We start from the raw sequence: 12,376 nt of genomic DNA, 5'->3' as shown, positions 1-12,376 counted from the left end.
CAAGAGACCTGAGCTCCCCACAGGCCAGGAATTGGGAGCTGGGACACTGCAGTGGAGGACACACATGACATAGAACACGCAAGGAAAAAGATACCGCCTCCCTCAAGAGGCTGCCTCTGAGGGTGGGGAAGTGGGGTGAAGAGGAAGTTAGGCCCTCTGGCACTTCGAGTTTTGAGGAAGTTCATCAGAAATTCCCTATGTGGGGTGGAGGGGAAATGTGGGGCAACAGTGAAATCTTGTGGGAACTCTGGGGGAATTAAAAAACCCAAATACTTCCGCTTTCCTCTCTGGGTCACCACCAGTTACCATGCTTTACTCTGATCTGTGCCTCCTGCCCTTACCAGTTCCTGGCTCTTCTGTTAGGCTCATTCCCCCACCATCATCCCAGGCCACACATAGGCCCCCTTGGGCTGTCCGGGCCAGTGAGAATCTTCAGTGGGTGAGGTCAGAGCTCTGAGGACTGTGATTGTTATGTAACCGGTATCAGGACACCAAAGTGGCCGGGGGGGGGGGGGGGGGCGGTGAGGGGGACGCTTCTGGACAGATCTAAAATGTACCTGGGAGTGTGAAGGCCTCCCGTCCAACTTTCTGGCTTCTGGGAAGTGTGGGAACCTGGAGGGCTGGGTACCTGTTATCAGGCACCTGTTATCAGGGAAGAGAGCAGGCTGGCAGGCTGAAAGGACAGATGCAGGAACTCAGATCCGAGACTCAGCAGAATATCAGGGCGCTGAGTCAGGTGGGAATCAGAGGGGGCCAGATGGGAGGTTTGATCCCCCACCCCTTGTAGGATCAGGTCTCAGCGCCTTCTGAGGGAATAAACCACATTAAATTGATTGCCTGCCCTCCACCCCCCACCTCACCCCATTAGAGAGTAGCTGAGTAATTCCAGCCCTGTCTGCAATCTTAGCTCTCTGACTTAACTGCTTTTATTTGGGACTTCATTAGCATTCTTTTCATCAATCACAGTAAAACACAGAAACCACGAGACTCTGGCTTTCTCCTCAAAAGAGGATATTGAGACTCTTAGGCAGGGCTGTCACCCGTCCAGACTTCCGGGGCCAGCCTTAGAAGCCAAAAGGACTTGCTTCCTCCATAGTGCTTTGAGGGGTCCGCCCCGGAGATACAACTTCTGGGGTGTTCCAGGGAAGGGCCTGAGGCTGAGGAACCTGAAAGAGGTGGTTGTCTAATGGCCTGAATGAGGGGGCCCAAGCTTGTCCCAGTAGTTCTCACACTGATCTGTCAGGGTTTTCACGTCTCCCTAGAGCCTTGTATGCTGGGAAAACCCAGTCCTAAAAAACTGAAAACAACAAAATGTTCCTGGGTTATTTATAAATGAAACCAGCCCCTGTTGGTTATGTATGGCCACTTGACTTTCTCCAAGGACTCAAAGGATTGGAAGAAGGGAGCTCTCTCCCTTACAAGGCTCAGGTGTGTGGAAATTAGTTTCCCCAGTTTCACCGAGTTGGCACCTGGGTCCTGGGTGGCTTCTAGTGTATCTGTGTCACTGTATCTAATGATGCCCCAGACTGTGAAAACGTCCTGACTTTCTTTCCTTTTTTTATTTTTGTGTAGGCTAGTTTCTATTTGGTGGGAAGGTTTCATCAAACATGAATGAACAATTTCACTTTTGGTTTCTCCCCTTTTACTTTCTGTTTTTACCTGGTTCCCTGACAAAAGGCTAAAGAAGAAGTTAAATGTTTTCATTTTGCTCAGAAATGATGGCCATTCCCCCACTCCCAGGATTTTCTTCCTTCAAATTCACATACACCGCCTGCCAAACCCTGTCTTGGGTGATGCTAAGTCTCCTCTGCTCCCAGCTAGCAGAAGTGGGTCACCTGCTTACCCTCCAACCAGTCTGCTCAGCCCCATGATGGCCTGGTCTAGAGCAGTGTCTACATGACTCCTAAAAACAATTTTAAAAAAAAGAAAGAAAAGAAAAACAGAATTTTTCTCCAAATATGGCAGAAGCATCAGGCTGGAAAAATCCAATAACACATAGATTTGTCCCTGGGATCAGAAGTGGTTCATTCTTTCCACTGAAAGTTTGCATATAAGCACAGTTTTCTTTCTCTCAGTCATGAGGAATAGATTTGGCCAACAGGTCAGTTTTGCCAAAACGAAATAAAGAACCAGGGAATTCTGAACTTCCCTGGTGGTCCAGTGGTTATGACTCCAAGCTTCCAGTGCAGGGGGCACAGGTTCAATTCCTGGTTGGAGAAGTTCCACATGCTTTGGGGTGTGGCCAAAAAAAAAAAAAAGAACCAGGGAGTTCTGTTCTTTTGCAGGCTGGGGGCTCCAGCACCAGCCAGAGGGTATCCTCTCCACCTATACGGGACCCCTCTTTGGAAAACTCAAGGACATGCCTCTAGGCGCTAGGGCTCTGGGAGGGTTGCTGGGCTCCAGAGACCCCTGCAGGTGTCCGGCAGCAGTCAGGACACGGTCCACCTTGGAGGGGACAGAGTGTCAGGGCTGCTGAGGATCTCTGCCTTCAGATCCCAGTGAGAAAAAGCCCAAGGTTCAGGGATGTTGAGTGACTTGCTTGAAGTCACCCAGGTTGAATGAGAAGCTGGACCTTTGGAATTTTAACACTGTGTTCTTTCCACACCCAAACCATTTGAAGTTGCAAGGTCGGGCTGGTAGCAGAGCAAATCAAGTGGGTCTGAAGAGCCTTTGCCCAGGTACCAGCTGGGGTGAACTCTGCCCTGAAGCAGCAGCCCTCGCTCTGCGGCAGGGGGGCCCTGCCAGGGTACTGTGTACGTATAGCCACGTGGTGCTTTACAGCGCTGAGCTGCAGAGGCCTCAAGCACTTTTGATAGAAACTACACTGCAAGGCTGGAGGAGGCCACCCACTGCTGGGCTTCCAAACAGTCCCAGTCTTAGCGGCCTCTGACCTCATTTTGCAGGAGCTGCCCATCTGATCTCAGGGGTGCAGTTTTTACCTAAACTCCCCGGAGAGCTTGGCTGCCATCCCAGCCCTGCCCTCCAGGCCTTTGCTGTGGACACATCACGTGTGGGGACTTCCAGGGAAGTGGTTTATCATTTTCACATAAGAGGTCTGCCTTCCACAGTGGTACCATCAGGGTTCCCTTGGCAGCATCTTTGTTGTTCAGTCGCTTAGACGTGTCCCGCTCTTTGCGACCCCATGGACTGCAGCACGCCAGTACAGCATGTTTCCTGTACTTCACCATCTCCTACACTTTGCTGAAACTCGTGTACATTGAGTTGATGATGCTATCCAACCATCTCATCCTCTGTCACCCCCTTCTCCTGCCCTCAGTCTTTCCCAGCATCAGGATCTTTTCCAGTGAGTCAACTCTTCATATTAGGTGGCCAAAGTATTGGAACTTCAGCTTCAGCATCAGTCCCTCCAATGAATATTCAGGACTGATTTCCTTTAGGATTGACCGGTTTGATATCCCTGCAGTCTAAGGGGCTCTCAAGTAAGGGTCTTGGGGTCCCTTTACTCTACATTGGTGAAAATGGTGGTTGTAACCCCGATGTCCCCGTGGTCTCAGAAGACTGAGAATGCACGTGAGCCCTGTGGATGTTGCTGCCTGGGTGACCACGCTCCTAGCCCTCCACCACTTGCCTTTCCCATGTCTTCTCCAAGCATGTTCTCCTGCTCCAGCTGCCCCTTCCCTCCCCACAGCCTCTCTACCCTGTTCCCCGGTGACTGGGGGCTGCCCTGAGCCTCACCATGGGCCCCCCAGGCTGGGGACTGGTGAGTCATGCTGTCTCTACTTGTGCGCCCCACTCGGCCACCATGGCGCAGAAACCTCTTCATCTTTAACAAGCCTGGCTCCCTGGTCCCTGGCCCAGCCCCTCACACCCACACCTCGGTGGGGGCAGACATTGTGTCCCGGAGCACCTCCAGTCCTTTCTGCTAGACAACACCTCTGTCCTTTCCCCAAGTCGGTCTCCACCCAGGTCGCTCAGAGCTGGGTGGTCCACACAGCTGCCCCAGCTCAACTTCCCTGCCAACAGTCGGATTCTCACCTCCCTTTTGACCTTGCTGGAACATTCGTCTGACCTAGCCTTCATCCTGATCTTCAGTACAGATCAGGGTCATCTGAAAAGGGACCGGAAGTGGGGGAGAAGAGAGGACTCATGTCTGCCCAGGATCCATGATCGGTCCCAGAAGTACATGCTGGGGCTTCTCGAGGGGCAGGAATGCAGCAGGACCCTTCCTGGAGTTGGGGTCAAGCCTCCAACTGGTACCTCCAGATGGTACCCCAACTGGTACCATCCAGTCAGGGTGGTGCCTCCATCTCCTGCTCACCCAGCCTGGCCTCCTCCCCTTTGGTCCCGAGTCCTCCCCCTGCAAGAGCCCTTTGCCCTTTGGTAATTTCAGTAGGCAGAATGCTGAGATGTTCCCAAGACTCCCCGCCCTGCTGCGCACACCCGTATAAAGCCTGTGAATATGATGAATATGACTCCTGCAGCTGGTCATGTTTGATGGTACAGTGGACTTCAGATAGGTTATTCCAATGACCTGACCTCATCACACAAGCTCTTTATTTTTTGGTTTGTTGTTTTGGTTGGTTGTTTTTGGCCACACCACATAGCATGGAGGACCTTAGTTCCCTGATTAGGGATCGAACCGTGCCCCGTGTAGAGGAAGCCCTGAGTCTTAATCACAGGAACACCAGGGAAGTCCACACGAACTCTTTAGAAGCAGAGCTCTGGCTGATGGCAGAGGAAGTCAGAGACTCAAAGTGCAAGAAGAATGGCAAAGGATGTGCCCTTGTTGGCTTGCATTAGGAGACCACTTGGAGAAGAACATTGGTGCTCTAGGAGTCTAGAGCAGCCCTCAGCTGACAACCAGCAAGGAAATGGGCACCTCACATCTGGAGTCGCAAGGACAGAATCCTGTCCATCCCTGCCAGCCAACAAGAACAGGCATGGAAGCGGATGCCTCCCAGAGCCCCCAGAGAACTCAGCCCTGCCAACACCTGATGTCAGCTTTCGAGACTGGGCTTCTGACCTACAGACTCGTGAGCTAATAAGTGACTACTGTTTTAAGCCACTTAGTTTGTGGTTATTTGCTGTGCGGCAACAGAAGACTCCTACTGCAATGGATTTGTTTTTTTGTCAACCGTTTATTGGACTGGCAACTCCTGGCAACAGGACATGAGAAGAAAATGAAAGGAACCTAGAGTGATCATGGAGTACAGGTAACTGGGAAAAGTGAAAACGTGAAAGTTTTAGTCGCTCAGTTGTGTCTGACTCTGTGACCCCATGGACTGTAGCCCGCCAGGCTCCCCTATCCATGGAATTTTCCAAGCAAGGGTACTGGAGCGGGTAGCCATTCAAAAAGATATCAAACTGAATATAAAGTCACCTGGTTTCACTCACACACACACACACACACACACACACACACACACACACAAAGGGACTCTCAACTGGAGGTGACTCTTCTCCCCTGGGGACATCCTTGGCAATGTCTGGAGACATTCTTGAATGTCACAGCTTGAGGGATCTGCTGGCATCAAATGGGTGGAGTCTAGAGATGCTGCTAAGATCTTATAAGGCACAGGACAGCCCCCCACAGCCAAGAAATACCTGGTCCTGACCCAAAATGTCAGTAGGGTGGAGGTTCACACACACACACACACACACAAAACCAGCCAATTTGGAGAGATAGTACAGCATAAGCGCCAAAAAATTGATGCTTTTGAGCTGTGGTGTTGGAGAAGACTCTTGAGAGTCCCTTGGACTGCAAGGAGATCCAACCAGTCCATCCTAAAGATCAGTCCTGGGTGTTCATTGGAAGACTGATGCTGAAGCTGAAACTCCAATACTTTGGCCACCTCATGCAAAGAGTTGACTCATTGGAAAAGACCCTGATGCTGGGAGGGATTGGAGGCAGGAGGAGAAGGGGACGACAGAGGATGAGATGGCTGGATGGCATCACCGGCTCGATGGACATGAGTTCGAGTAAACTCCGGGAGTTGGTGATGGACAGGGAGGCCTGGCGTGCTGCGATTCACGGGGTCGCAGAGTCGGACACGACTGAGCGACTGAACTGAACTGAACTGAAGGGCTAAGTGCACCATCAGGTTAGAGTCTTACCTTGAACTTGATCTCTAGTAAGACTCAGAGTCTCTGGGACAGGCTGTAAAATAGAGCTAAGGAAAGCACCCACCTCTTAGAAGTAAATGTTAGTGTACAGAGTGCACAGGACCGCAAAGGCAACTAACCCGAGTGCTCACAGGAAATATCTACAGGGCTATTCTTGCATCAGAGGAGCTGGGGCAATTTTGGTTTTGTTGTTGCCGTTGTTGTTTAGTCACTAAGCCGCATCCAACTCTTTGTGACCCCATGGACTGCAGCACATCAGGCCCCTCTGTCCTTCACTATCTCCTGGAGTTAAACTCATGTCCACTGAATCGGTGATGCCATCTAATCATCTCATCCTCTGTCGTCCCCTTCTCCTCCCACCTTCAGTCTTTCCCAGCATCAGGGTCTTTTCTAATGAGACAGCTCTTTGCATTAGGTGGCCAAACTATTGGAGCTTCAGCTTCAGCATCAGTTCTTCCAATGAATATTCAGGGTTAATTTCCTTTAGGATCAATTGGTTTGATCCCCTTGGTTTATTTCTTTTAGTTTACTTCCCTATATTGTCCACATTTTATATGATGGATATATTTGATTTTCTTCTTCTTTTGTTTTACTTTGATTTTCTTAATGGGAGGGGAGAAGAGGAAAAAAAACTGAGGGACATTCTACAAAGCAACTGCCCTGTACTCTTCAAAAATGTTGTTGTTGTTTGGTCACTGTCTTTTCTGACTCTTTACGACCCCATGGACCGCAGCTCTTCTGTTCTTCACAAACGTTAAAGTCTTGAAAAACAAAGTAAGGCTGTGGATTGTTCCAGATTAAAGACTAAAGAGACCTAACAACCAAACGTGAGGCGTGATCCCAGTTCACTGGGACAATCAGAGACACCGGAAAGGGGCTGGCATATCACATCCCAGGGTTGCATCAGTGTTGCATCACGGTTGCCAGGCCTAAGTTGGTAACTACTGTGGTTGTGTAAGACATGTCAGTTTTCTTAGGAGATACACGTTGAAATACTTGAGTGAAAGGTCACGACCTACGTAACTTCCTGCCAAATGGTTCAGAAAAACAATGTGTATGAGACAGAAAGCAAATGTGGCAAAATGATAATTACTGTGAATCTGAGCAAAGGGTATTATGGATGGTCATTGTACTTCTCTCGCAGCTTTTCTGAAAGTTTCTTGACTGTTAAAAACAAAAAGAAGGAAATTCCCTGGAAGTCAGGCACAGGTTCGATCCCTGGTCGGAGAACAAAGATCCAAAAGCTCCCGAAAGCCAGCCGTGACGGGCTGTAACAAGGTACCCCTCTCTCAGGAACCATGTGGCCTTCTCCGGTATCTGCTCCTTCATTACCAAGTAGTACCAAGGTCCCTTTACAGTCCACTGGATGAATCAACTGGATTCTACTCATGCAATGGAGCACTGTGGGCAGTGAACGAATGGGAACAAACTTGCAGGAACCACCTGGCATCCACCCAGCCGCAAGGTTCCACTGATTCAATAAACGACCCCAGGCCAAATCAACACACACTGTTCTGGGCTAGGTACCTGGGTGATAGATCGCAGAGAAAGGCAAGGAAATGGTTATGGTAAAGGTCAGCATTCTGCTTACCTGGGGAGGGGCCACCTTCAAGGACATCTGCAAGGAAGCTCTGCAAGGCAGATTTTCTTATCTTCAATGGTGCTACACATGGACTCATTTTATACTCATTGAATATATACTATGCATTTGTTTTATACACAAGCAACAATAAACGTCCCACCAGAAACCTCACTTAGTGTGAGATGCGCGCTGAACACCTGGGACCGCCGCTGCGTGCTGGGCGCTGACGGTGTCCAGCGGACCGGGAGGGGTCCGGGCGGGGCGGGGCCGGGGTATGGCCGCTGGGACCAGGGCTGGGCGGGTAGGCGGTTCGGGGCGCCCCCTGCTGGTGGCCGCTGGGAGTACGGCTTGCAGAAGAGCGGGCTCCCGGGCCGACCGCATGAATGCCGGCTTCCTCTTTCTGCACCCACCGTTGCCCCTGTCACTCTTTCCGCCCCTCCAGTGCTCACGACCTCTTGCTGGGCTTCACCTCAGCAAAAGCTGAACTCAACTCACCTTCCTCAGGGAACCTGTCCCGATCAAGGCCACCCAACTCTGACCACTCCTTCCCTGACGTCCTTTCTTTGAGGGTGGACAGTTAACTTGTGTGTACTCTCAGCCACCGTAGTCAGCATCGCCTTGGTCCATGGATGTGTGGAGATGGTGAGGAAGCGGCTGACTGGCATTTACTGAGGGCCTCCTCCCCGCGGGCACTGTGCTGACTGCTCCAGGCTTCTGCCGCCCCTCCCCCAGGCATCTTCATTCACAGACCTGCTCCTTCAGCGTCCATTTATTCAGACACCTACTCTGTGCCCCTCTCTGAGGCTGCAGGAACCAAAGTCAGTGGCCGCTGCTCCTCGGGTTCAGTCTGGGGGCAGAGCAGCCGGGTGTTGGTGATGGGGTGTTAGGGGAGCTCTAAGACAGGCCACGAGCACCCTGGGGACCAGTGAGTGGGGGAGAGGGCGAAGCCGGCTCTAGTGTGAGCTGGGAGGCATCCTGGAGATCTCCAGGCTAGGTGAGATGTGCGCAGGCCCGCACCTGCTGGGGAAAAGCCATAAGTCAGTGGTGATGGAGGAACCCGGCAGAGGGAGCTGGGTCTGCCTCTGGCCTCTGAGAGCCTTCAGAGGGCTCTGTAGAGGCAGGTGGAGGAGGAAGCCCAGAACAGGAGGCTGCCTGCTACCCCTTCCCCCAGAAGCCAGCACTCTAGGCCTGGGGCCTGACAGCCCCAAAAGGATCAGAGTTCAGATCCTTCCCCCAGCCAGAGTATGTCAAACACCTACTGTGTTGGGCTGCCAGGCCAGAGAAGATGAATGAGTCCCGGACTTTGCCCTCGAGGAGTCTGGGATCAACACAAGGATAAGATAAGCTCTTAGAGCGCTCAGCCCCGCACAGAATGAGATAAGGAGGCAGAGAGAGGGGCCCAAGGAGCTGGTACAGGTTGGGGAAGCAGATTGTTCAGTCATAGGAGGGTCATCCCAGAGGGCCCCCAGCAGAGGGGATGGGGCCCCGGCGATCTGGAGCTGACAGACACCGAGAGCAAAGCTGCATGTGGGAAGGAGCGAGGGAAAGGGGGCCGATCCTTTCCCAGCCGCGCGAAGTCCTTAGAGGGAGAAGGTCGACTTGCTCTGTGACTTTAGCGAGATGCTCACCCTTTCTGAGCCCATCTTCTCGTCTCCCAGACCAGCCTCACGGCAGCTACCTCACAAGGCTGCTGGGGTGATTCCAGATGATTGATGTAGGCAAGCTCCCAGCACACAGAAAGGGCTCAAGAACATTCCATTTACTAAGCAATTTGGACTTTATCCCTAGGTCTGTGTTTCCAATGTTTAAATACTAATTTTTTAGCAGCAGAAACCTTTTTATTCAAATGAAAATGTTCCCAGGACTCCATGTTATAAAAACCAGGCAGGAGTGAGGCTACTATGGGAGCCGGAGCAGGGGTGGGGGCTGTGCTTCTGTCCACGGCGGGGCCTGGGCAGCCAAGAGGGCAGAAGGGGTGGGCGGAGCGGGGGCCTGGCTCCTGGGGGGCTCCAGCCCAAACTGCAACCCAGAGTCCTTGGCTCCTCTTGGCCACATTGGACCGTTGGTGGCGCTTCCTCAGGGTGCAAGGTGGAGGCCCAGGGTCAGTCCAGAAGTTTATTGAACACACACCTGGGCTTGGCTTGGGCTGGGGGCTGAGCCATAGGTGGTGGGGAGAACAGAAACACGGGGAGAATGAAGTGCTTGCGGGAAGCATGGGGTGGTGGGGGGTGCTCGCTGGGCACTTCCGGTCAAGTGGGCTTTAAGAAGGCTTCCTAGAGGCAGCAAATGATCCAGCAAAGCTTGGAACAGTTATTAACAGTAAGTAAGCCTGACAAAAAGGCTGGGAAGGGTGCTCAGAGGGAACCGCATGGACTGAGCACAGACACACAGCGCAGCCAGTGGAGGTGGAGCCCTAAAGCCATTCATTCATTTTCCCTGCGCAAGAAGGAAAATGGAAAGGGCGGAAGGCGGCAGGACTGTGGTCGACAGGTTTCACGGCCCACCAGGCACCCCCAGCCCGCCCCTTCCCCCGCAGGTCCTGGTGGCTGGCATTGAGGCGAACATACCTGTGACCTATGGAATTGGCAGCCAGAGGGGACACGAGAGCACTGGCTGTCAATTCATAGGTCAGAGCCCTGTGCACTCGGTCTCAGCAGCCTGCTGACAGCCCACCGCCCGTCGCCACCCTGGTGCTGGGAGTGTGGCCATGGGGTGGGGGTCCCTGCTGGTGTGCTGGGCAGTCGCCGCTTCGCCTCCTCCGTGGGCGTGACCCCCACCCCAGATAACAGCAGCCCCACTGGAATTAGTGGTACTTCCACATGGAGTTGCTGTTACAGGGGGTGGGAGCCAGTTAGAGGCCTGGGCCCTGTCCTCACTGCCCCTGATCCAGTCTTTTTATGGAGGCTTCTTATCATCTGGGGCCCACACCTGGAGTCTGATGCCAGCACTCCTTCTGGGCGAAGTCCAGGCTCAACCCCAGATCTGCTCATAAAGCCGGGAGTGGCTCCCGTTTACAGCTCCCGGGCAGCCTTTGCCCACTGACACCCCCACACCCTCTCCCCAAGTTCCTTGTTTCCTTGTTTCTTTCCCAACTAGAGCTGGGCCCTAGGTTCAGGTTTGCTGTTGCGGCCTCCTCTCTGTGCCCTTTGCCCACCCTTCCTGCTGCAGCCACAGGGCGGAGGAACAGTGAGGGAACACTGGGCATCTGCGATCTCCAGGGAGCTCTGAATGCCCAGAACCCTGAGGAGGGCGCCAGACACGAAGCTGGAGATGAGACGGAGAGAATGGTGGGGGGACAGAGAAGGGAAGACAGAGAAAGTGGGAGAGTGAGGCTGGGGGGCCAAGAGAGGGCGATGAGAAGGGCAGGCAGAGAACGGGAAAGGGACAGAGCTGGGGGGCGGGGAGCACAGGGAACCGGAGAAGGTGCTTGAGACATCACCCCCCACAGCGCTAAGCACAAGGCTATGAGCCGCTGCCTTCTGGGAGAGTGCTCAGCACCTCAGTGGCCTGACAGCCAGCAGGGTCCTGGGAGCTGGGTGACCTTGAGCAAGTGGCTTAACCTCTCTGAGCCACTGCTGGTTCTCATACCAGGGCGTGTGAGGTCACCCTGGCCGGCGCTATTGGGGATCCACCTTCCCTTCCACCTTTGGGTCTGCTCCCCCAGTGGGGAGAAGCGGGTATTGGTTGGGGTCCCTGAGCTGGCCCAGGGCCCCGGGGGAACAGCCTCCCTCCTGCAGTGTGTTCTCATCCCCACCAAACAGGCTGTGGCCCCTTACAATGCCAGTCCTGTGAGGCCTAGGGCATTCTTTGGAGACCCCAAAGCTTCTGGGGAGAAAGAGGACCTGGGACTTGGAGCTTTTAGAGTGGACCTAGGCTATGGACTCCTTTCCCAGCAGTGGAAACCGGCCCTGGCGGGCAGAGGAGGCTGCCCAAGGTCACAGAGCAGGCTCTTTCGAAGACCCACAGGCAAGACCAAGTACCTGGTCTGGCAGAGGCAGGAGCAGCGGCAGAGATGCCGCCCACCGTCCACTCAGGAGTCCTGACCCTTGTCCCGTTGGTGGAAACCGAGGCCCAGGGGCAGAAGGGACTCGCTTGGGTCACCCAGGAGTTGCTTCGGGTCCCTTCCTTACATCTTAGAAGGGCTGGGCTCGGGAGCATCCGGGGTGGGAGGGCAGAGGGGCTGCAGGGACCTAACCCCTCAGGGAAGGCTCTTACCTGGGTGCTGGGCTGGCCCTCGGGGCACGAGGAGGAAGTGGGGCCACTCTGGGCCCAGCGCCTTTTGAGCCGTTGGCCCAGCCCCTGGCCACAGTTAATGATTACCCCGCCGCCTGTCAATACCGATCACAAGTGCAGTTCGAAGGGCATCAAACCCTGGACTGTGCTCGGGTAGGGTGGGGCAGTTCCAGGAAGCATCAGCCTGGGCCCCACCTGCCTCTCCTAGTGGCATCAGGATCCCAGCCATCAAAACCCCACTCCCCTGTCACGGCGTGGCCCACCGCCCCACGCGACCGTGGGCAGTGAGGGCCAGGGGGGCCCCTAGGACAAAACTTCTGCCCGCTCACTAGGTGCCCAGGCCCTCACCGAGGAGGGGCCACAGGGGCACAAAGTGGGCTGGGGGGCTTTACTGACGCCCCAGAAGGGTGAGCCTCTTAACCTGGGCCTCAGTTTCCCCACGGGCCCTCCCATCTCAGCGCAGTGCTCCTGGAGAAT

This window comes from Cervus elaphus, chromosome 2, assembly GCF_910594005.1.
Source record: "Cervus elaphus chromosome 2, mCerEla1.1, whole genome shotgun sequence".
Lineage (NCBI taxonomy): Eukaryota > Metazoa > Chordata > Mammalia > Artiodactyla > Cervidae > Cervus > Cervus elaphus.
Note: the sequence above shows the minus strand (reverse complement) of the source record.